The following is a 26,245-nucleotide window of genomic DNA, read 5'->3' on the forward strand; positions in this document are numbered from 1 at the left end:
ACGAGAAAAGGGCAACCAGTGAAGAACAAACACCATTGTAAATACAACCCATATTTATGCTTATTTATTTTATCTTGTGTCCTTTAGCCATTTGTACATTGTTAGAACACTGTATATATATATATAATATGACATTTGTAATGTCTTTACTGTTTTGAAACTTCTGTATGTGTAATGTTTACTGTTAATTTTTGTTGTTTTTCACTTTATATATTCACTTTGTATGTTGTCTACCTCACTTGCTTTGGCAATGTTAACACATGTTTCCCATGCCAATAAAGCCCTTGAATTGAATTGAATTGAGAGAGAGGGAAACAGAGGGAGAGAGAGAGGGAAACAGAGGGAGAGAGAGAGGGAAACAGAGGTAGAGAGAGAGGGAAACAGAGGGAGAGAGAGAGGGAAACAGAGGGAGAGAGAGAGGGAAACAGGAAGAGATTGAAAGCGGAAGAGTGGAAACGAGAGAGGGAAGATTAGATGTATACAGGAGAGGAAGAGACTAAAAGGTAATGAAAACATGAAGGATTGGGGGGAGAGAGGTGTTAAATAGCTGAGTTGGAGTCAGAAACAGAGGAATGCAGAGGGAGTGTTAGTGGTGTGTGAGCCGTGTACTAAGAGATGGTCGTCTGGCCTCGAGGTCCCTCCCACCAGTCTCCCTGTCTGACCCCTAAACAGAATGGAAGTACAGCTGTCCCTCTCTAAAGCACCAGATATCTAAACCACGACCACTAACTAACCTTCTCCTGACATAATCACCCGGCCATTACGTAGCAGACATCTTAATCCACAGCCACTCAGAGGAGTGTCTGCACTGTGCAGAAGATCACTTAAAATGGGAGGCCACCGAGGAAATCAAACACATGACAGTGGCATTGTGAGAACCATGCTCTACCAACTGAACCATACAGGACCTCTACCCTGATCTGACTGTCTAACTGAACCATACAGGACCTCTACCCTGATCTGACTGTCTAACTGAACCATACAGGACCTCTACCCTGATCTGACTGTCTAACTGAACCATACAGGACCTCTACCCTGATCGGACTGTCTAACTGAACCATACAGGACCTCTACCTCATCCCTGATCTGACTGTCTAACTGAACCCCACAGGACCTCTACCCTGATCTTACTGTCTAACTGAACCATACAGGACCTCTACCATATCCCTGATCTGACTGTCTAACTGAACCCCACAGGACCTCTACCCTGATCTTACTGTCTAACTGAACCATACAGGACCTCTACCATATCCCTGATCGGACTGTCTAACTGAACCATACAGGACCTCTACCCTGATCTGACTGTCTAACTGAACCATACAGGACCTCTACCATATCCCTGATCTGACTGTCTAACTGAACCCCACAGGACCTCTACCCTGATCTTACTGTCTAACTGAACCATACAGGACCTCTACCATATCCCTGATCGGACTGTCTAACTGAACCATACAGGACCTCTACCCTGATCTGACTGTCTAACTGAACCATACAGGACCTCTACCATATCCCTGATCTGACTGTCTAACTGAACCACACAGGACCTCTACCCTGATCTGACTGTCTAACACTCACAGCAGAATAAACAGCTGTAGGACTACTAGTTGCTTATAGGTTCTGACAATCTGTTTTGTGTCACTGTGTGTACCACAATGACCATGGAGAAAATAAAAGAAAATTCTCTGGTTTTCTGAGGTCAGACACAAGATTGTAGCCAAACAAGGCTACAAGTCCATCTCCAGAGACCTTGATGTTCCTGTTGCTACCATAAGTAATGTTAACTAGAAGTGTAAGGCCCATTCCACTGTAGTCAACCTCCCAGGACGTGGCTGCAAGAGAACACCTGATAGAATATCGCAGCGACGGAATGTTTGAAAGGTGGAGAAAGCGCCTCGATCAACTGCCACACAGATTCAAGCTGACCTTCAGACACACAAGGTACGACAGTTTCAACTCTGTCCATCCGTCTCCAACTCAATGAAAGGGGGTTATATGGTAGGAGAGCCAGCAGGTTCCCACTGCTGAGAGAGAGACATCAGATTTGGACCAAAACACACATGAACATTTCAAAATCCTTCTGGGAGAATGTCCTGTGAACAGATGAGACCAAATTAGAGATTTTTGGTAAAGCACACCGTCTCTGTGGGTTCAGCCTTCAACGAACGAACACCTTCCCTACAGTCAAATATTGAGGTTCAGCCTTCAACGAACGAACACCTTCCCTACAGTCTAACATTGAAGAGGTTCAGCCTTCAAAGAACGAACACCTTCCCTACAGTCAAATATTGAGGTTCAGCCTTCAAAGAACGAACACCTTCCCTACAGTCTAACATTGAGGAGGTTCAGCCTTCAAAGAACGAACACCTTCCCTACAGTCTAACATTGAGGAGGTTCTGGCACTAGATACTAGCTCATATCCTGCTTAGGGTCTTCCCTCCCTCTGGCACTAGATTCTAGCTCATATCCTGCTTAGGGTCTTCCCTCCCTCTGGCACTAGATTCTAGCTCATATCCTGCTTAGGGCCTTCCCTCCCTCTGGCACTAGATACTAGCTCATATCCTGCTTAGGGTCTTCCCTCCCTCTGGCACTAGATACTAGCTCATATCCCGCTTAGGGTCTTCCCTCCCTCTGGCACTAGATACTAGCTCATATCCTGCTTAGGGTCTTCCCTCCCTCTGGCACTAGATTCTAGCTCATATCCTGCTTAGGGCCTTCCCTCCCTCTGGCACTAGATTCTAGCTCATATCCTGCTTAGGGTCTTCCCTCCCTCTGGCACTAGATTCTAGCTCATATCCTGCTTAGGGTCTTCCCTCCCTCTGGCACTAGATTCTAGCTCATATCCTGCTTAGGGCCTTCCCTCCCTCTGGCACTAGATTCTAGCTCATATCCTGCTTAGGGTCTTCTTCAGGATAAGCTGATTAGATGCAGCTTTGATATCCCACTCATGAGTATCCCTGTATCCATGACTAAACAGAATAGTCATCATTTAAATATATGGGTTAAATGGAATAGTAACTGAAATATGGACACTGGACAATAACCTGCAGCGTAATTACGCATTCCTTGCAGTGAAATTAAACCAAATGTTAATGTCGTCTCGGGAACAGGAGTGGAGAAATTGTATATTTCTTTCAGCATCTCTTGAGAAAATGTGCATGTAATGTGTTATCCTTAACACTGTTATACCAGCAGACAGTATTTCAACCACAATATATGCACCCAAGACCAACTGAAGTCTTAGCTGGAGACGAAACGGTTTCAGATATCTAGGTATCTGGAGCAGTACATCACAGCTCCATCTATCTAGATATCAGGTAGCAGTACATCACAGCTCCATCTATCTAGATATCAGGTAGCAGTACATCACAGCTCCATCTATCTAGATATCAGGTAGCAGTACATCACAGCTCCATCTATCTAGATATCAGGTAGCAGTACATCACAGCTCCATCTATCTAGATATCAGGTAGCAGTACATCACAGCTCCATCTATCTAGATATCAGGTAGCAGTACATCACAGCTCCATCTATCTAGATATCAGGTAGCAGTACATCACAGCTCCATCTATCTAGATATCAGGTAGCAGTACATCACAGCTCCATCTATCTAGATATCAGGTAGCAGTACATCACAGCTCCATCTATCTAGATATCAGGTAGCAGTACATCACAGCTCCATCTATCTAGATATCAGGTAGCAGTACAGTTCAAATTAAACATGGATTTAAAAACTCAGCAACAAACAAACTGAAAACAAACACAGTTGACAGTGAGATGATGTTTATATATACACACAGTGGTGTCAGTTGACAGTGAGATGATGTTTATATATACACACAGTGGTGTCAGTTGACAGTGAGATGATGTTTATATATACACAGTGGTGTCAGTTGACAGTGAGATGATGTTTATATATACACACAGTGGTGTCAGTTGACAGTGAGATGATGTTTATATATACACAGTGGTGTCAGTTGACAGTGAGATGATGTTTATATATACACACAGTGGTGTCAGTTGACAGTGAGATGATGTTTATATATATACACAGTGGTGTCAGTTGACAGTGAGATGATGTTTATATATACACACAGTGGTGTCAGTTGACAGTGAGATGATGTTTATATATACACACAGTGGTGTCAGTTGACAGTGAGATGATGTTTATATATACACACAGTGGTGTCAGTTGACAGTGAGATGATGTTTATATATACACACAGTGGTGTCAGTTGACAGTGAGATGATGTTTATATATATACACAGTGGTGTCAGTTGACAGTGACAGGATGTTTATATATACACACAGTGGTGTCAGTTGACAGTGACAGGATGTTTATATATACACACAGTGGTGTCAGTTGACAGTGAGATGATGTTTATATATACACACAGTGGTGTCAGTTGACAGTGAGATGATGTTTATATATATACACAGTGGTGTCAGTTGACAGTGACAGGATGTTTATATATACACACAGTGGTGTCAGTTGACAGTGAGATGATGTTTATATATACACACAGTGGTGTCAGTTGACAGTGAGATGATGTTTATATATACACACAGTGGTGTCAGTTGACAGTGAGATGATGTTTATATATACACACAGTGGTGTCAGTTGACAGTGAGATGATGTTTATATATATACACAGTGGTGTCAGTTGACAGTGACAGGATGTTTATATATACACACAGTGGTGTCAGTTGACAGTGACAGGATGTTTATATATACACACAGTGGTGTCAGTTGACAGTGACAGGATGTTTATATATACACACAGTGGTGTCAGTTGACAGTGAGATGATGTTTATATATACACACAGTGGTGTCAGTTGACAGTGAGATGATGTTTATATATACACACAGTGGTGTCAGTTGACAGTGAGATGATGTTTATATATATACACAGTGGTGTCAGTTGACAGTGACAGGATGTTTATATATACACACAGTGGTGTCAGTTGACAGTGACAGGATGTTTATATATACACACAGTGGTGTCAGTTGACAGTGAGATGATGTTTATATATACACACAGTGGTGTCAGTTGACAGTGAGATGATGCTTATATATATACACAGTGGTGTCCGAAATGATTTACAACCTTGATTAAGATGATAAATAAATCACACAAATACCGAGCTATATTGTATTCGAAAAATAAATGGGTAAATTATATTATTTTCTACTAATACAATTGCTCGGTGAAAAATTAGAGACTAGAGATGGCAGAACAGAGTACTCTGGTTGGGGTGTAGGGTTTCAGCAGAGCCTGATGGTAGGGAGGGCCAAGAGACCAGAGATGGCAGAACGGACTACTCTGGTTGGGGTGTAGGGTTTCAGCAGAGCCTGATGGTAGGGAGGGCCAAGAGACCAGAGGTGGCAGAACGGACTACTCTGGTTGGGGTGTAGGGTTTCAGCAGAGCCTGATGGTAGGGAGGGCCGAGACCAGAGGTGGCAGAACGGACTACTCTGGTTGGGGTGTAGGGTTTCAGCAGAGCCTGAAGGTAGGGAGGGCCAAGAGACCAGAGATGGCAGAACGGACTACTCTGGTTGGGGTGTAGGGTTTCAGCAGAGCCTGAAGGTAGGGAGGGCCAAGAGACCAGAGGTGGCAGAACGGACTACTCTGGTTGGGGTGTAGGGTTTCAGCAGAGCCTGAAGGTAGGGAGGGCCAAGAGACCAGAGATGGCAGAACGGACTACTCTGGTTGGGGTGTAGGGTTTCAGCAGAGCCTGATGGTAGGGAGGGCCAGTTCCTCTTGCTGCTCCGTAAGTAAGTACCATTAGCATCCACACTTCTACATTCATGTGGATCCAGTGACACAAAATGTAGATTTAATTGATTTTTATGTCAGCCTATAACGCAACAAAATGTGGATAAAGTCAAGGGCTGTGAATAGTTTCTTAAGGCTCTGTACATACCAAACACAGGCTCTAGTAAAGACTCTGGTCTTCACCCAGTAACTCAGACTGTCACTGGTCATAGTAAAGAGACCTTCACCCAGTAGCTCAGACTGTCACTGGTCATAGTAAAGAGACCTTCACCCAGTAGCTCAGACTGTCCCTGGTCAGAGTAAAGAGACCTTCACCCAGTAGCTCAGACTGTCACTGGTCATAGTAAAGAGACCACCCAGTAACTCAGACTGTCACTGGTCATAGTAAAGAGATCTTCACCCAGTAACTCAGACTGTCCCTGGTCATAGTAAAGACTCTGACCTTCACCCAGTAACTCAGACTGTCACTGGTCATAGTAAAGAGACCTTCACCCAGTAGCTCAGACTGTCACTGGTCATAGTAAAGAGACCTTCACCCAGTAGCTCAGACTGTCCCTGGTCATAGTAAAGACTCTGACCTTCACCCAGTAACTCAGACTGTCACTGGTCATAGTAAAGAGACCTTCACCCAGTAGCTCAGACTGTCACTGGTCATAGTAAAGAGACCTTCACCCAGTAGCTCAGACTGTCACTGGTCATAGTAAAGAGACCTTCACCCAGTAGCTCAGACTGTCACTGGTCATAGTAAAGAGACCTTCACCCAGTAGCTCAGACTGTCACTGGTCATAGTAAAGAGACCTTCACCCAGTAGCTCAGACTGTCACTGGTCATAGTAAAGAGACCTTCACCCAGTAGCTCAGACTGTCACTGGTCATAGTAAAGAGACCTTCACACAGTAACTCAGATTGTCACTGGTCATAGTAAAGAGACCTTCACCCAGTAACTCAGACTGTCACTGGTCATAGTAAAGACTCTGGTCTTCACCCAGTAACTCAGACTGTCACTGGTCATAGTAAAGAGACCTTCACCCAGTAGCTCAGACTGTCACTGGTCATAGTAAAGAGACCTTCACCCAGTAGCTCAGACTGCCACTGGTCATAGTAAAGAGACCTTCACCCAGTAGCTCAGACTGTCACTGGTCATAGTAAAGAGACCTTCACCCAGTAGCTCAGACTGTCACTGGTCATAGTAAAGAGACCTTCACCCAATAGCTCAGACTGCCACTGGTCATAGTAAAGAGACCTTCACCCAGTAGCTCAGACTGTCACTGGTCATAGTAAAGGGACCTTCACCCAGTAACTCAGACTGTCACTGGTCATAGTAAAGAGACCTTCACCCAGTAGCTCAGACTGTCACTGGTCATAGTAAAGAGACCTTCACCCAGTAGCTCAGACTGTCACTGGTCATAGTAAAGAGACCTTCACCCAGTAACTCAGACTGTCACTGGTCATAGTAAAGGGACCTTCACCCAGTAGCTCAGACTGTCACTGGTCATAGTAAAGAGACCTTCACCCAGTAGCTCAGACTGCCACTGGTCATTTCACTTCCCTTACATGCTTTTAACGTGTTCCCATTGTGACTCTTGGTGTGTTCGGCTACAGGACTAGTATGTTTTAGTTGGAAAAGACAATTATTGTCATTAGATACCTTATTCTTATCATATTTTGTAATTCCAGACCAATATCCCTGAGATAAATATGGTATATAATGTGATGATAGCATGGCTTTTTGTAGCATATTGGGGGGTTTTACCTTAGTCTTTCAATAAAAGTCTTTCAATAAAAGTCTTTCAATAAAAGTCTTTCAATAAAAGGTATTGTTTTACTAATATGACGTTACTAGTGCATTGCTAGTGCATTGCTAGCGCATTGCTAGCGCATTGCTAGCGCATTGCTAGCGCATTGCTAGCGCATTGCTAGCGCATTGCTAGCGCATTGCTAGCGCATTACTAGTGCATTACTAGTGCATTGCTAGTGCATTGCTAGTGCATTGCTAGTGCATTACTAGTGCATTACTAGTGCATTGCTAGTGCATTGCTAGTGCATTGCTAGTGCATTGCTAGTGCATTGCTAGTGCATTACTAGTGCATTACTAGTGCATTGCTAGTGCATTACTAGTGCATTACTAGTGCATTACTAGTGCATGTCCCTTCTCTCCAAGGCACTGGAAAACCTCCCTGGTCTTAGTGGTTGAATCTGTGTTGTAAATTCACTGCTCGACTGAGGGACCTTGTAGATAATTGTAGGTGTGGGTTACAGAGATGAGGCAGTCATTCAATAATGATGTTAGACAGTATTATTACACACAGAGTGACTCCATGCAGCGTATTATGTGACTTGTGTTGGAAACGGACTAATGGAGGCTGTATCACATCCGGACATGATTAGGAGTCCCATGGGGCATCCGTCCGGTTTTGGCCGGGGGTCGGCCGTCATTTTAAACAAGACTTTGTTCTTAACTGACTTCCCTAGTTAAAAGGTTAAAAAAATATATTTAAAAATAATGTAAATTCATACTCTGTCTTTGCAGCTGTATGATCTAGTGCGGTTTAATACATCTATCTTGAGCATTCTTCTGAGCCCGGTTGGAATTCGTACCGGAATCTTAGAAGCTACCCCCTTGTTAAGCCAGTTTTTTACTCCTGAACTTATTTAGGCTGTTGTACCAAAAGGGGTTGAATACTTATTGATTCAAGACAGTTCCGCTTCTCATATTAAATTAAAAACATAATTCCACTTTGATATTATTGGGGGTATTGTGTGTAGGCCAGTGTCACAAAATCTCAATATAATCCATTTAAAATGGAGGCGGTAACACAATAAAATGTGGAAAAAGTGAAAGGGTATGAATAGTTTGTGAAGGTACTGTGTGTTTAATTAATATACTATCCAGATAATCAACTGTCTGATCACAGAACATAGAATTCTACAAAAATACCTCCTTTCACTAGAACAGCTGTAACTCATCATTCACCGTAAAAAAGTTTGATTTCAAATGATCAATCCTTACAAAATAAGGGGAAAAAATGTAGATCATATGGAGTCTATCGTCATTGGGAAGTTGTGCTCAAGGCAGTTGTTTGAGGGGGGGAGGGGGCGCACAAGAGACATTTCACAGGTGTTTTTCTTGACTGATTACCATTTGATCGATCTGTATTGGATGTCATATCATTTGAAAGGGCTGTTTCTCAGCTTTCATTAATGTAGGCACTGGTCACAGTCTCATTAAAATTCAGGAATTCCAAAACTCTCTCCGATGATGCAACAATGCCAATATGGCGATTTCCAGTTAGCTGGTGTTCTAAAGACTAGTGTTTCATTCTCCTTTAACTGAGAGAGACAGACAGCTGGCTGTTACAAATGGGCCATGCGAAAACACAGACATCCTGTAGCTTACCACAAACACTCAGAGTACTATGGTGAGTGTTTTTGTGTAACTGTGTGTGTGTACAGGAGACTGTTCCGTTGCCCTACAAACTGAAGAAGGCTACCAAGCCAAAACAGTCAGTTGTAAAGACCAAATCCTGACATGTGGAGTCAGTTGTTCCTCCATACAGACCGTGTTGTTTTGTCCAGACCGTGGTAACATGTTAAAGAGTGTGACATCACCAGAACAGGCTCAGTGGCTGTTATAAAAGTCTGGAGTCATGATCCAGGGGTCATCCACATTATTACATGTGTAGGTTGGTGCTGGGAGTGGGAGAGGGGGTACTAGAGAGCAAGAGAGAGAGTGTATGTGTGTCTCAGAGAGAAGGGAAGTGAGGAGGTGACATGATTTCTCTGTACTCAGAGGAAGAGAGATGTTCACAGATCTATCTTTAGGGGGGGGGGACCCATTGAATAACACATTCATTAAATGGCAAAGAAAACAGTCCAAATATAAATGATCATGAATAAGGTTCTGAGGTGTCTGTCTGTCTAGTAGACAGAAGATCAGGAAATATGGTTTGTTTTCATGCGTTTTTTTGCACACATATTTCACTCGTTTTTAATTAAAGGCACAAAACTACCTTCATACTTCAATTTATTGTATTTATTTTTTAACAGGTACCGGTTACCTACAGACGAGTTCCGTGAACGGAGAACACCGTCGTGTTCGTGAGAGCCGTCTTCCCATAGAGGGGGTATAATAGTTTGTAGGTTCACCAATCAGATCCTGAATATGACTCCATGTTCACCAATCAGGACCTGAATATGACTCCATGTTCACCAATCAGGACCTGAATATGACTCCACGTCAAATAATTTAACATTTAAAGTAGTTATCCATTCAGATTAGTGATGCACTGAGAGCCATCTTCCCATAGAGGGGGCATAATAGTTTGTAGGTGAAACCATTCAGATTAGTGATGCACTGAGAGCCGTCTTCCTATAGAGGGGGCATAATAGTTTGTAGGTGAAACCATTCGGATTAGTGATGCACTGATATGACATTTTTTGTCCGATACGATTGATATGATATATTTATCCTTGCCAAAAAAACGGTAATGATACCGATAACCGATATTGAAAAATGTTGCGGCCTTTTATGGATTCGAGTACAGTTAAATCGTTAACACACACACACGCACACACACGCACACACACGGACGCAGCAGTCTAAGGCACTGCATCTCAGTGCAAGAGGCGTCACTACAGTCCCTGGTTCGAATCAAGGTTGTATCACATCCGGCCGTGATTGGGAGTCCCATATGGAGCCACACAATTGGCCCAGCGTTGTCCGGGCCGTCATTGTAAATAAGAATTTGTTCTCAACTGACTTGACTAGTTAAATAAAGGTTACCCACACACACACACCACACTAACCAAAAAGTGTGTTGTTTTTATAACCAAAACCTCTTTCTTTCACGTACTTGCTGTGCTGTTTCATTGTTCACTTGTTCAGTCGTTTCATTCTAAACCAGGATTTCTACGGAACGCCGTTTGGGTCATTTCAAAAAATATATGTCAAATAAGACTATTTGACATGTTCACCAATCAGGACCTGAATATGATTCCGTGTTCACCAATCAGGACCTGAATATGATTCCGTGTTCACCAATCAGGACCTGAATATGACTCCGTGTTCACCAATCAGGACCTGAATATGACTCCATGTTCACCAATCAGGACCTGAATATGACTCCATGTTCACCAATCAGGACCTGAATATGACTCCGTGTTCACCAATCAGGACCTGAATATGACTCCGTGTTCACCAATCAGGACCTGAATATGACTCCGTGTTCACCAATCAGGACCTGAATATGACTCCGTGTTCACCAATCAGGACCTGAATATGACTCCGTGTTCACCAATCAGGACCTGAATATGACTCCGTGTTCACCAATCGGGACCTGAATATGACTCCGTGTTCACCAATCAGGACCTGAATATGACTCCATGTTCACCAATCAGGACCTGAATATGACTCCGTGTTCACCAATCAGGACCTGAATATGATTCCGTGTTCACCAATCAGGACCTGAATATGACTCCGTGTTCACCAATCAGGACCTGAATATGACTCCGTGTTCACCAATCAGGACCTGAATATGACTCCATGTTCACCAATCAGGACCTGAATATGACTCCATGTTCACCAATCAGGACCTGAATATGACTCCACGTCAAATAATTTAACATTTAAAGTAGTTATTACACCATCACTCGTATTTCATATATCACAACGATTCATCGATACGTATGCTATTATGCTGGTAAACTTGTCTCAAGCACCTACAGTGCTGGTCATAAAAAAAGCTAGCTAGCTCAAGGATGCAAACTATATTCTTCCCCATAAACAATGCAAAACAACATCTGTTTCAGTAGCTATAGTAAGTTGGCTAACTATATAGCTAGGTGTCATCACCTAAAATAATACTTATAAGACAGTTCTTATTTGATTAATCGTGGTCGGACCCATCTATGTGAAGCTAGCCACAATAAGGATTAACCACAATAGTGGATTTTGTGGTTAGCCTTCAAAATAAAAGTATGGCATAATTCTACTATCTGTATTCATTTGCGTCACAGTCAATTGCATACTTTTATTTGGAAGGCAAACTGCAAATTCCACTATTGTGCCTAATTCTTATTGTGGCTAGCTTCACAACACATAACCCGGTACTGTCGAACCTCACTAGCCAGATGAAGCTAGCTGGCTGCTTATAACGTTAGCTTTGGGCAACAGGGTTAAGTAGCTGGCTAGCTATTTATTTTCATGAACTGGATTTCAATTTCAATAGGCGAACAACAAGTGGCAACCTAGCTAATACGTACTCACAGGGATTCCTAAACCATTGCTAAGAATAATGAAAATTACTGCAATTTCAAATGGTCATTGTTTCCAGGCTGGCTGTATTGGTGCTAGCTAGGTACCAAGCTAAAGCTAGCTACCCTAGAAGTTGCGGTTGTACAAATGATGCTTTATTACCAATGCGATATTGTAAACATCGTTCGTGGCCAGTGTTTGCAGGCTTTTTTTTGTACAGCTTTGACGGTGCTCCTGTATCTGTTCTGGCACGCAAAGACCCAAACGGCGTTCCATAGTATGTATGTCGAAAAGCTAATAGCAGCGACGCTATTACTGTGCAACTTCCGGCAGGGCAACATCTGAAAAATAGCGCACTTGTTAGTGTGTACCGGTGCTCGACCAGTCGGCGAAAGCCGACATCACCCACGACAGAGAACGGTTGATTGTCAAGGGCAATGAATTCCATTATGTTGGCTTTAAATGGATTTGGCTGGTAGTCTCGCTGAAATGTTGTTACTCTTTCAAATACCTCCTTGACTTATTGACTGCTCGATCCACACAGCAGACATTGTATGGGCTAGGTTAGGAATGCTGTGTTGCAGTGTAGCGCAACATTTTACATGCCGTTATTACGTCATGTACCTACTTTGTACCTAATGCACAGTATCTTCGACATAAGTTTCTAACATCGGGCGTTAAACTAGACATCGGGCCGATACCGATGTTGGCATTTTTAGCTAATATCGTCCGATTCCGATATGTTCACCGATATATCGTGCATCCCTAGTTCGGATGTTAAGAACCGTTTTTGTGAGAAGACCGGTGTTCGGTATGTCATTGTCTGACAAACAACGCTGTAGCTCAGCCACCTTCCACCACAGATGCAGAAGTGAGACATCGGCTGTGATTAGAGACGCATCCAATGCAACAAAACATGTATTTCTAGATGAAATTGACAGATTCTGATGGGGATGACCAGTGCTTCCTGACTGACTCTAGGGAGTTAAACAGATTCTGAGAGGTGTGCGTGTGTGTGTGATTAAGAGAGAGGAAGTGCGTGTCTCATATATCAGAACTCTAAACACTGAGCTGTCTGATTTATACTTCCTGTTATGCCAGTGTGTGTGTGTGTGTGTGTGTGTGTGAGTACTGGGAAGAATAAGTAAACACTAGTTTGAATGCAAACAGGTCATTACAGATGGAGACACACCCTTTGCGGGAGCCTCATCCCTTCTTTCCCTCTCTCTCTCTTCGTGTTTCTTAAAAGGAGAAGTGATTTTTTCCTTACAACCAAATCTAAAACCAAATATGTAAATGGTATGTTCTAGAAGTATCCACCCTGTATTAGGTTGTATTCCCTGTAGTGTGACTCGAGCCGTCTCACCTACACAGCTGTTCCGTTCACCGTGTAGCCTGCTGCTACAGGTAACTCCCAAAATAAAGGAAACACCAGCCTAAAGTGTGTTGACAGGGCATTGGGCCACCAGATCAGCTTCACTGTGCCTTGGCATACATTCTACAAGTGTCTGTAACTTCCTGTATGGAAGCAACCCATGCTTCAGTTTCAATATACTCCTCTTTTACTAAAGCGCACCCTTTATTTTGGCAGATACCTGTAGAATGGAAAGGAGAGGTATCGCTGGAGGCACATCAAAATGGAAAGGAGAGGTATCGCTGGAGGCAATTCAAAATGGAAAGGAGAGGTATCGCTGGAGGCAATTCAAAATGGAAAGGAGAGGTATCGCTGGAGGCACATCAAAATGGAAAGGAGAGGTATCGCCGGAGGCACATCAAAATGGAAAGGAGAGGTATCGCTGGAGGCACATCAAAATGGAAAGGAGAGGTATCGCTGGAGGCACATCAAAATGGAAAGGAGAGGTATCGCTGGAGGCACATCAAAATGGAAAGGAGAGGTATCGCTGGAGGCACATCAAAATGGAAAGGAGAGGTATCGCCGGAGGCACATCAAAATGGAAAGGAGAGGTATCGCCGGAGGCACATCAAAATGGAAAGGAGAGGTATCGCCGGAGGCACATCAAAATGGAAAGGAGAGGTATCGCCGGAGGCACATCAAAATGGAAAGGAGAGGTATCGCCGGAGGCACATCAAAATGGAAAGGAGAGGTATCGCCGGAGGCACATCAAAATGGAAAGGAGGGGTATCGCCGGAGGCACATCAAAATGGAAAGGAGAGGTATCGCTGGAGGCACATCAAAATGGAAAGGAGAGGTATCGCTGGAGGCACATCAAAATGGAAAGGAGAGGTATCGCCGGAGGCACATCAAAATGGAATACAGCGTTGTGGCCAAAGTTCAGGATGACACAATGTCATGTGTAGTTATAACTCTGTTATATTAGTCTACATTCTACTGTCCAGTCTGTGTAGTTATAACCCTGCTATATTAGTCTACATTCTACTGTCCAGTTATAACTCTGCTATATTAGTCTACATTCTACTGTCCAGTCTGTCTAGTTATAACTCTTATATTAGTCTACATTCTACTGTCCAGTCTGTGTAGTTATAACTCTGTTATATTAGTCTACTGTCCAGTCTGTGTAGTTATAACTCTGTTATATTAGTCTACATTCTACTGTCTAGTTATAACTCTTATATTAGTCTACATTCTACTGTCTAGTTATAACTCTTATATTAGTCTACATTCTACTGTCCAGTCTGTGTAGTTATAACTCTGTTATATTAGTCTACTGTCCAGTCTGTGTAGTTATAACTCTGTTATATTAGTCTACATTCTACTGTCCAGTCTGTGTAGTTATAACTCTGTTATTAGTCTACTGTCCAGTCTGTGTAGTTATAACTCTGTTATATTAGTCTACATTCTACTGTCCAGTCTGTCTAGTTATAACTCTTATATTAGTCTACATTCTACTGTCCAGTCTGTGTAGTTATAACTCTGTTATTAGTCTACTGTCCAGTCTGTGTAGTTATAACTCTGTTATATTAGTCTACTGTCCAGTCTGTGTAGTTATAACTCTGTTATATTAGTCTACATTCTACTGTCCAGTCTGTCTAGTTATAACTCTTATATTAGTCTACATTCTACTGTCCAGTCTGTGTAGTTATAACTCTGTTATTAGTCTACTGTCCAGTCTGTGTAGTTATAACTCTGTTATTAGTCTACTGTCCAGTCTGTGTAGTTATAACTCTGTTATTAGTCTACTGTCCAGTCTGTGTAGTTATAACTCTGTTATTAGTCTACTGTCCAGTCTGTGTAGTTATAACTCTTATATTAGTCTACATTCTACTGTCTAGTTATAACTCTGTTATAGTCTGCATTCTACTGTCTAGTTATAACTCTGTTATATTAGTCTACATTCTACTGTCCAGTCTGTCTAGTTATAACTCTTATATTAGTCTACATTCTACTGTCTAGTTATAACTCTGTTATAGTCTGCATTCTACTGTCTAGTTATAACTCTGTTATATTAGTCTACATTCTACTGTCCAGTCTGTCTAGTTATAACTCTTATATTAGTCTACATTCTACTGTCTAGTTATAACTCTGTTATAGTCTGCATTCTACTGTCTAGTTATAACTCTGTTATAGTCTGCATTCTACTGTCTAGTTATAACTCTGTTATATTAGTCTACATTCTCTTGTCCAGTCTGTCTAGTTATAACTCTGTTATAGTCTGCATTCTACTGTCTAGTTATAACTCTGTTATAGTCTGCATTCTACTGTCTAGTTATAACTCTGTTATATTAGTCTACATTCTACTGTCCAGTCTGTCTAGTTATAACTCTGTTATATTAGTCTACATTCTACTGTCCAGTCTGTCTAGTTATAACTCTTATATTAGTCTACATTCTACTGTCTAGTTATAACTCTGTTATATTAGTCTACATTCTACTGTCTAGTTATAACTCTGTTAAATTAGTCTACATTCTACTGTCCAGTCTGTAGTTATAACACTGTTATTTTGTATTAGTCTGGGTTCACAAACTGACTACCACATAGTCAGTCCACTCAGAGAAACCAATGTAGGGTCAGTTCAGGTCTCCCTGGTCCTGTAGCCTTTAACATTGACACTCAGTATAAAACAGCAATGCTGTGTGTGTGTGAGTCAGATAGACACCCTATGTGCGGCTCCGTGCAGCGAGTCTCCTCTATTCTTGTCATTCAACCACACACACACACACACTACTCCCCCTCTCCTCCTTCCTGCGTTATCAGTCGAGATGCCGTTTCGTTCAAATCTTACCGAGAATTAAGAGCAGTTTCATCCGCAAGCGGAAAGTCATTTTCTAGTTTCCAAACAAACCCCCCATCTTATCTTTCCATTACATCAGAGGCTACTAGAATGAACTGAGGTGAGAGAGACGTTGACTGTTTTCTGAGAAACAAAAGGTGTTTTCTTTGTTCACATCTCCAACTGTCAGCTAAAGACTGAAACTGGACCCACCTCCACTAGTTGACTTCCAGGATGCAGGTCTAGTTTACTTCCGTCTCTCGGTTCCTTACTTTACAACGTCACTATTCAGATCCTCTTAGCCCATTTACACAGACAAAACCCTGTCTCTTGACATTTAGTTAGCTTCTTTGTGGGATATGTTAAAGGGGTAGGAGGTAAAGAACATGGTATATATTGACCCAGCTGGAGACCTTCTGTATCTGTCTCTCACCTTCTGCCTCAGTCTCTGCCTCAGTCCCTCACCTTCTGCCTCAGTCCCTCACCTTCTGCCTCAGTCCCTCACCTTCTGCCTCAGTCCCCCACCTTCTGCCTCAGTCCCTCACCTTCTGCCTCAGTCTCTGCCAGTCCCTCACCTTCTGCCTCAGTCCCTCACCTTCTGCCTCAGTCTCTGCCAGTCTCTCACCTTCTGCCTCAGTCTCTGCCAGTCTCTCACCTTCTGCCTCAGTCTCTGCCTGTGTGCAAGTGGATGTGTTTGAGTTGTGGTCCCCCCCCCCCCCCCCCCCTCTCACACCTTTACAACGTTTAATTGACAGGCTCCTAAAGAGATAAGGTGATCAACAGTCTATTCGTGGTGTTGTGGTGAGCTCCGTGTAGATCTACAGGGGGCAAAGCCGTGCTGGACAGGGCAATCACCGTGGAGGAGCCGCCCGGCGCCGGGGGGCAATAAAGACAACAGATAACACCGTGAGATCAACTCTGACCCATTCAATAGCCTTCTTTTACGCGCCCTCTCGCGCTCTCCCTCCGAACGCTCCACAGAGCGCGTGGGAATTGCAGAAGCAGAGCGCTTACAACATGTGGGTGCGCCAGACCGAGGGTGCACCTTTTTTTGTTTTTTTGGTGTGAAACATGTTGGTTTGACAAGTTTAGAAACATTACTCTCAATAGGTCTATGCAAAATGCTGTAATTGACCATATGGCAGCTGGGAAAAAAGAACGGAACAAAAACATGTAGGCTAAAAAAAAGCCACATAAAATCTTGATATTTTACAGCCTATATCCGGGAAACGAGTACATACACTACGTGCACAGGTCAACTCTTGCATCGGTGCAGTTACCACCGAATGTCACGCGGAGCAGCGGAGCAACCGCGAGCCAGCCAGCGAGACACAGCAAAACCGAGAATATTTTACAAAGGTTATTAACATTTTTTTTTCCGTAAGGAAAAACTCCACAACCATTATCCAAAAGTGCTGAGAATGCACAATGTTCTTTTACGACTTGTTTTTACGAGTTTATCAAGTTAAACCAGTCATTAAGGCCTATAACGTAGCCTAAATTAAGTTTTTCGCAAGTAGCCTATCCGAGTTTAGCTTTCACTCACTAAACAATGAAAATGTGCTTTCGTTAAAACTAAAAACATTAAAATATCAAATGTCTTACCTTAGTCTTGCTTTAGCGCCTATCCCTTCATATCAGTCTCCAGACACGAGTTTAGTCTTTGTTTAATCCATACATTTGGCCAAAAATTACAATCCAAATGTGACTTTCGAGTGACTTTGGTCGTTTGGCCGCAGTTCACCTGTGCGCGGTAGAGAAAGGGTGCGGCAGAGCTTGCTCTCGGTCTCTGACTGTCAGAATGTGGCCTCGGACAACCTGGGAGCCCAACGTACCCGCCTCCACTGCTCCCCGGTTGGATACTGGCATGGCAAGCAACCAATGAGAGGAGAAGAAAGGATGATTGACAGCGTAAATACAGCGTTTGGCGAAGGCAGTGTTTTTACCCCCATGCTGGGTTGTAGTGTTGGGTGTGATTTTGTTTTGACAAGGAGCAAGACATTATGTATAGAACAAGACAATAGAAAGGCTAAAGGGTTCCTAGGGACGTCTGAAGACAGATAATGCTATAGGCGTTAGGAGATGACAGTGAAGACAGATTATGCTATAGGCGTTAGGAGATGACAGTGAAGACAGATTATGCTATAGGCGTTAGGAGATGACAGTGAAGACAGATTATGCTATAGGCGTTAGGAGATGACAGTGAAGACAGATTATGCTATAGGCGTTAGGAGATGACAGTGAAGACAGATAATGCTATAGGCGTTAGGAGATGACAGTGAAGACAGATTATGCTATAGGCGTTAGGAGATGACAGTGAAGACAGATTATGCTATAGGCGTTAGGAGATGACAGTGAAGACCGATTATGCTATAGGCGTTAGGAGATGACAGTGAAGACCGATTATGCTATAGGCGTTAGGAGATGACAGTGAAGACAGATTATGCTATAGGCGTTAGGAGATGACAGTGAAGACAGATTATGCTATAGGCGTTAGGAGATGACAGTGAAGACAGATTATGCTATAGGCGTTAGGAGATGACAGTGAAGACAGATTATGCTATAGGCGTTAGGAGATGACAGTGAAGACAGATAATGCTATAGGCGTTAGGAGATGACAGTGAAGACAGATTATGCTATAGGCGTTAGGAGATGACAGTGAAGACAGATTATGCTATAGGCGTTAGGAGATGACAGTGAAGACAGATTATGCTATAGGCGTTAGGAGATGACAGTGAAGACAGATTATGCTATAGGCGTTAGGAGATGACAGTGAAGACAGATAATGCTATAGGCGTTAGGAGATGACAGTGAAGACAGATTATGCTATAGGCGTTAGGAGATGACAGTGAAGACAGATTATGCTATAGGCGTTAGGAGATGACAGTGAAGACAGATAATGCTATAGGCGTTAGGAGATGACAGTGAAGACAGATAATGCTATAGGCATTAGGAGATGACAGTGACGGCAGTTATGCTATAGGCGTTAGGAGATGACAGTAAAGACAGATTATGCTATAGGCGTTAGGAGATGACAGTGAAGACAGATTATGCTATAGGCGTTAGGAGATGACAGTGAAGACAGATTATGCTATAGGCATTAGGAGATGACAGTGAAGGCAGTTATGCTATAGGCGTTAGGAGATGACAGTAAAGACAGATTATGCTATAGGCGTTAGGAGATGACAGTGAAGACAGATTATGCTATAGGCGTTAGGAGATGACAGTGAAGACAGATTATGCTATAGGCGTTAGGAGATGACAGTGAAGACAGATAATGCTATAGGCGTTAGGAGATGACAGTGAAGACAGATAATGCTATAGGCGTTAGGAGATGACAGTGAAGACAGATTATGCTATAGGCGTTAGGAGATGACAGTGAAGACAGATTATGCTATAGGCATTAGGAGATGACAGTGAAGACAGATTATGCTATAGGCGTTAGGAGATGACAGTGAAGACAGATAATGCTATAGGCGTTAGGAGATGACAGTGAAGACAGATAATGCTATAGGCGTTAGGAGATGACAGTGAAGACAGATAATGCTATAGGCATTAGGAGATGACAGTGAAGGCAGTTATGCTATAGGCGTTAGGAGATGACAGTGAAGACAGATTATGCTATAGGAGTTAGGAGATGACAGTGAAGACAGATTACGCTATAGGCGTTAGGAGATGACAGTGAAGACAGATTACGCTATAGGCGTTAGGAGATGACAGTGAAGACAGATTATGCTATAGGCGTTAGCAGATGACAGTGAAGACAGTTATGCTAGGAGGCTAACAGAATAATACTCTACACATTATAAACATTGAGACGGGACAAAGTACATTTAAAATAAGCAAAATAATATAATTATAGCCTACATACATGTTTAGCTGTCTCTCCCTCATCATAGTTAATAAATAAAGGTTAAAAGACAAACATTTAAAAAAATATCTATATATTTCATGGACTGAGGTTGAGAGCTCTTTTTTAGGCAGGACGGTGGGCAGGCATATTACCACTGGCCGTGATTAGGAGTCCCATAGGGCGGCGCACAATTGGTTCAGCGTCGTCCGGGTTTGGGTTTGGCCGTGGTAGGCCGTCATTGTAAATAATCATTTGTTCTTAACTGACTTGCCTAGTTAAATAAAAGTTAAATTAAAAAACCGTCTGTTCTTATGCGGAGTGCCTGGACACAGCCTCCCCCCAAAAAAGACAAAATAAACACATTTTCACAAGCTCCTTTTAGGCAGGACGGTGGGCAGGCATATTATTACAATGATAAGTGTGTAGATGTTTATATTTAAGCAATAAGGCCCGAGTTGGTGTGGTATATGGCCAATATACCACGGCTAACGGCTGTTCTTGTGCATGATGCAACACGGAGTGCCTGGACACAGCTCTTAGCAGTGGTATATTAGCCAGATACAACAAACTCTGAGGTGCAGTGTTGCTATTATGAACTGGTTACCAACGTAATTAGAACAGTAAAAATGTATGTTTTGTCCTACCGGTGGTATACTGTCTGATGTACCATGGCTGTCGGCCAGAGCTCGAGCCACCCAGTTGAAAATCAGAGCCACCCAGTTGAAAATCAGAATCCCCCTCACCCCTTACTCTCTCTCTTTCCCCTCCTCTCTACAGTCTCTCTCCCCTCTCTCTCTACCGTCTCGCTCACCTTCATTTCTCTCCACCCTTCTCCCCCGTCTCTCTAACCCCTCCCCCGTCTCTCTAACCCCTCCCCCGTCTCTCTAACCCCTCCCCCGTCTCTCTAACCCCTCCCCCGTCTCTCTAACCCCTCCCCCGTCTCTCTAACCCCTCCCCCGTCTCTCTAACCCCTCCCCCGTCTCTCTAACCCCTCCCCCGTCTCTCTAACCCCTCCCCCGTCTCTCTAACCCCTCCCCTGTCTCTCTAACCCCTCCCCCGTCTCTCTAACCCCTCCCCCGTCTCTCTAACCCCTCCCCCGTCTCTCTAACCCCTCCCCTGTCTCTCTAACCCCTCCCCCGTCTCTCCAACCCCTCCCCCGTCTCTCCAACCCCTCCCCCGTCTCTCTAACCCCTCCCCCATCTCCTCTCTGCTTCACATTCTGAATGACTCAAACCCCAGCCCTTCGCTCCAGTGCCACATAGTTACTCAATATGTTCCCCACATTTGTTGTGGTTTACGTTTTTACAACAGGGAAGACTTTTTCTGTGACACACAGTGTTGTTTAAGGAGAGGTTGATCTCTCCAGCTTGTTGTATGGCAACAGACGTAATCAAAACATTTAAACTAGACTAATGAAACTGTTTTATTTTGCGTCTCAAATAGAACCCTATTCCCTATTATTATTATTATTTAACTAGGCAAGTCAGTTAAGAACAATTTCTTATTTTCAATGAGGGCCTAGGAACAGTGGGTTAACTGGCCTAGGAACAGTGGGTTAACTGGCCTAGGAACAGTGGGTTAACTGGCCTAGGAACAGTGGGTTAACTGGCCTAGGAACAGTGGGTTAACTGGCCTAGGAACAGTGGGTTAACTGGCCTAGGAACAGTGGGTTAACTGGCCTAGGAACAGTGGGTTAACTGGCCTAGGAACAGTGGGTTAACTGGCCTAGGAACAGTGGGTTAACTGGCCTAGGAACAGTGGGTTAACTGGCCTAGGAACAGTGGGTTAACTGGCCTAGGAACAGTGGGTTAACTGGCCGAGCAACAGTGGGTTAACTGGCCGAGGAACAGTGGGTTGACTGGCCGAGGAACAGTGGGTTAACTGGCCGAGGAACAGTGGGTTAACTGGCCTAGGAGCAGTGGGTTAACTGGCCTAGGAGCAGTGGGTTAACTGGCCTAGGAACAGTGGGTTAACTGCCTTGTTCAGGGGCAGAACGACAGATTTCTACCTCGTCAGCTAGAGTCGTCGATCTGGCAAACTTTCGGTTACGAGTCCAACGCTCTGACCACTAGGCTATCGAGTGCACTACTTTCGACTAGAGCCCAACATGTTGGCTTGACTTCCAATATATACATGAGCCCCCCTTATACGACTATCCTCAAGACCACAGTCTACTTTCCTAGCAGCAGTCTCTCATTCTGTGTGTGTTACAAGCAGTTTCTTTGCGCAAGCGTCTCTCTGTGTGTTGCTGTATGTATGTCTCTCTGTGTAGCTGTGTGTCTCTGTGTAGCTGTGCGTCTCTGTGTAGCTGTGTGTCTCTGTGTAGCTGTGTGTCTCTGTGTAGCTGTGTGTCTCTGTGTAGCTGTGTGTCTCTGTGTAGCTGTGTGTCTCTGTGTAGCTGTGTGTCTCTGTGTAGCTGTGTGTCTCTGTGTAGCTGTGTGTCTCTGTGTAGCTGTGTGTCTCTGCGTGTTGCTGTATGTATGTCTCTCTGTGTAGCTGTGTGTCTCTGTGTAGCTGTGTGTCTCTGTGTAGCTGTGTGTCTCTGTGTAGCTGTGTGTCTCTGTGTAGCTGTGTGTCTCTGTGTAGCTGTGTGTCTCTGTGTAGCTGTGTGTCTCTGCGTGTTGCTGTATGTATGTCTCTCTGTGTAGCTGTGTGTCTCTGTGTAGCTGTGTGTCTCTGTGTAGCTGTGTGTCTCTGTGTAGCTGTGTGTCTCTGTGTAGCTGTGTGTCTCTGTGTGTTGCTGTATGTATGGCTCTCTGTGTAGCTGTGTGTCTCTCTGCGTGTGTCTGTGTGTGTGCGCGGGTGTGTGTGTGAGGCTGTGTATTTCTCTGTGCGTGTGTGTGTGTGTGTGTCTCTCTGTGATCACAGCCTGATCCATCATCCAGACCAACACAATCTGTGTAGTGAACAGAAGGCAAACTGACAAGATCAGGATGGTTAAACAAGGCTAGTTTTAATCAGTGACCCACGGAGAACTAGGTCTAGCTGTGCCTCATTACTTGGCAACCACAGTGCCAGTTTGAAGGAACTATTGACTTGAGATGATCAAATGTAAGGATATGAATTCTTGGCTGTTTGGTTTGGAGATGATTAAACAGTTACGACACAATGTTCAATGTTTACGGAAGATTAGCTATCAGACATACAAATGTGTGTCCCCAGTATGTGTCCCCAGCATGTGTGTCCCCAGCATGTGTGTCCCCAGCATGTGTGTCCCCCCAGCATGTGTGTCCCCAGTATGTGTGTCCCCAGCATGTGTGTCCCCAGCATGTGTGTCCCCAGCATGTGTGTGTCCCCAGCATGTGTGTCCCCAGCATGTGTGTCCCCCCAGCATGTGTGTCCCCAGCATGTGTGTCCCCCCAGCATGTGTGTCCCCAGCATGTGTCCCCAGCATGTGTGTCCCCAGCATGTGTGTCCCCAGCATGTGTGTCCCCAGCATGTGTGTCCCCAGTATATGTGTACCCAGTATGTGTGTGTGTGTCCCCAGTATGTGTCCCCCCAGTATGTGTGTGTGTCCCCCCAGTATGTGTCCCCCCAGTATGTGTGTGTGTGTGTCCAGTATGTGTGTCCCCAGTATGTGTGTGTGTGTCCCCAGTATGTGTGTCCCCAGTATGTGTGTGTGTGTCCCCAGTATGTGTGTCCCCAGTATGTGTGTGTGTGTCCCCAGCATGTGTGTCCCCAGCATGTGTGTCCCCAGCATGTGTGTCCCCAGTATGTGTGTCCCCAGTATGTGTGTCCCCAGTATGTGTGTGTGTGTGTCCAGTATGTGTGTCCCCAGTATGTGTGTGTGTGTCCCCAGTATGTGTGTGTGTGTCCCCAGTATGTGTCCCCAGTATGTGTGTCCCCAGCATGTGTGTCCCCAGTATGTGTGTCCCCAGTATGTGTGTGTGTGTCCCCAGTATGTGTGTGTGTGTCCCCAGTATGTGTGTCCCCAGTATGTGTGTGTGTGTCCCCAGTATGTGTGTCCCCAGTATGTGTGTCCCCAGTATGTGTGTGTGTGTGTCCAGTATGTGTGTGTCCCCAGTATGTGTGTGTCCCCAGTATGTGTGTGTCCCCAGTATGTGTGTGTGTGTTTGTGTGTCTGTCATTGTTTCCAGTTATTTAACTAGCCGTCTCAACTTCCTGCTGTGTTCTTCGTGTCACAGGAAGCAGTGCCGCTGCTAGGCAACCCAGGCGTGCATGCCCTGTGCCCTGTGCACACACACACCTGTGAGAGGAAGTGTAATTGGAGATAGGAAGAGGAGAGATAGATTAGGGCAAGAAAAGGAGGGAAGATGAGAAAGAGGGCGAGGAAGCTGGGAGAATATGTTTAGAAAAGAGAGAGGGGTGATAGGAGAGAAAGAGAGATGGTAGGAGAGAAAGAGAGAGAGGTGATAGGAGAGAAAGAGAGGGGTGATAGGAGAGAAAGAGAGGGATGGAAGAGAAAGAGAGGGATGGAAGAGAAAGAGAGAGGGAGGGTAGGAGAGAAAGAGATAGGGAGGGTAGGAGAGAAAGAGAGGGAGGGTAGGAGAGAAAGAGAGGGAGGGTAGGAGAGAAAGAGAGGGAGGGTAGGAGAGAAAGAGAGGGAGGGTAGGAGAGAAAGAGAGGGGGAGGGTAGGAGAGAAAGAGAGGGGGAGGGTAGGAGAGAAAGAGAGGGGGAGGGTAGGAGAGAAAGAGAGGGGGAGGGTAGGAGAGAAAGAGAGAGGGGTGATAGGAAAGAAAGAGAGAGGGATGGTAGAGAGAAAGAGAGAGGGGTGATAGGAGAGAAAGAGAGAGGGGTGATAGGAGAGAAGAGAGAGGGGTGATAGGAGAGAAAGAGAGAGGGGTGAAAGGGAGAGAAAGAGAGAGGGGTGATAGGAGAGAAGAAGGGAGTAGAGAGAAAGAGAGGGAGGGTAGGAGAGAAAGAGAGAGGAGGGTAGGAGAGGAAAGAGAGAGGAGGGTAGGAGAGAAAAGAGAGGGAGGGTAGGAGAGAAAGAGAGGGAGGGTAGGTAGAGAAAGAGAGGGGGAGGGTAGGAGAGAAAGAGAGGGGGAGGGTAGGAGAGAAAGAGAGGGGGAGGGTAGGAGAGAAAGAGAGGGGGAGGGTAGGAGAGAAAGAGAGAGGGGTGATAGGAAGAAAAGAGAGAGGGATGTTAGGAGAGAAGAAGAGAGGGATGGTTAGGAGGAGAAAGAGAGAGGGGTGATAGGAGAGAAAGAAGAGAGGGCCGTGAAAGGAGAGAAAGAGAGGAGGGGTGATAGGAAGAAAGAGAGGGAGGGTAGGGAGAAAAGAGAGGAGGGTAGGAGAGAAAGAGAGAGGATGGGGTAGCAGAGAAAAGAGGAGGGAGGGTAGGAGAGAAAGAGAGGGAGGGTAGGAGCAGAAAGAGAGGGAGGGTAGGAGAGAAGAGAGGGAGGGTAGGAGAAGAAGACGAGGGAGTGGTAGGAGAAAAAGAGAGGGGAGGGTAGGAGAGAAAGAGAGGGAGGGTAGGAGAGAAAGAGAGGGAGGTAGGAGAGAAGAGAGGGAGTAGGAGAGAAGAGAGGGAGGGTAGGAGAGAAAGAGAGGGAGGGTAGGAGAGAAAGAGAGAGGGTGATAGGAAAGAAAGAGGAGAGGATGGTAGGAGAGAAGAGAGAGGGATGGTAGGAGAGAAAGAGAGAGGGGTGATAGGAGAGAAAGAGAGAGGGGTGATAGGAGAGAAAGAGAGGGGTGATAGGAGAGAAAGAGAGAGGGAGGGTAGGAGAGAAGAGAGAGAGGGAGGGGAGGAGAGAGAAAGAGAGGAGGAGGGGGAGGAGAGAAGAGAGGGAGGGTAGGAGAAAAAGAGAGAGGGAGGGTAGGAGAGAAAGAGAGGGAGGGTAGGAGAGAAAGAGAGGGAGGGTAGGAGAGAAAGAGAGAGGGAGGGAGGAGAGAAAGAGAGAGGGAGGGGAGGAGAGAAAGAGAGAAGGAGGGAGGAGAGAAGAGAGAAGAGGGGGAGAAAGGAGGGAGGGTAGGAGAGAAAGAGAGGGAGGGTAGGAGAGAAAGAGAGGGAGGGTAGGAGAGAAAGAGAGGGAGGGTAGGAGAGAAAGAGAGAGGGAGGGGAGGAGAGAAAGAGAGAGGGAGGGGAGGAGAGAAAGAGAGAGGGAGGGGAGGAGAGAAAGAGAGAAGGAGGGTAGGAGAGAAAGAGAGGGAGGGTAGGAGAGAAAGAGAGGGAGGGAAGAGAAAGAGAGAGGGAGGGGAGGAGAGAAAGAG

At 44.7% G+C, this 26,245-nt stretch overlaps 1 protein-coding gene across 2 annotated transcripts in view; it reads right to left on the bottom strand.

Annotated features, from left to right (window-relative positions):
* LOC109885595 (lysophosphatidic acid receptor 2) overlaps window positions 1-18,012 on the bottom strand; it is a 40,033-nt gene extending 22,021 nt beyond the window's left edge. The window contains exon 1 of one of the 2 annotated variants that reach the window (XM_031820761.1): window positions 17,823-18,012. The gene's annotated coding sequence lies outside the window, so the exon portion shown is untranslated. The remainder of the gene's footprint in view (window positions 1-17,822) is intronic. The other variant, XM_031820762.1, reaches the window with a different exon arrangement.
* Between the last annotated feature and the right edge of the window lie 8,233 nt (window positions 18,013-26,245).

The sequence above is a fragment of the Oncorhynchus kisutch genome, unplaced genomic scaffold (genome assembly GCF_002021735.2).
Source record: "Oncorhynchus kisutch isolate 150728-3 unplaced genomic scaffold, Okis_V2 scaffold3649, whole genome shotgun sequence".
NCBI classification, from domain to species: Eukaryota; Metazoa; Chordata; class Actinopteri; order Salmoniformes; family Salmonidae; genus Oncorhynchus; species Oncorhynchus kisutch.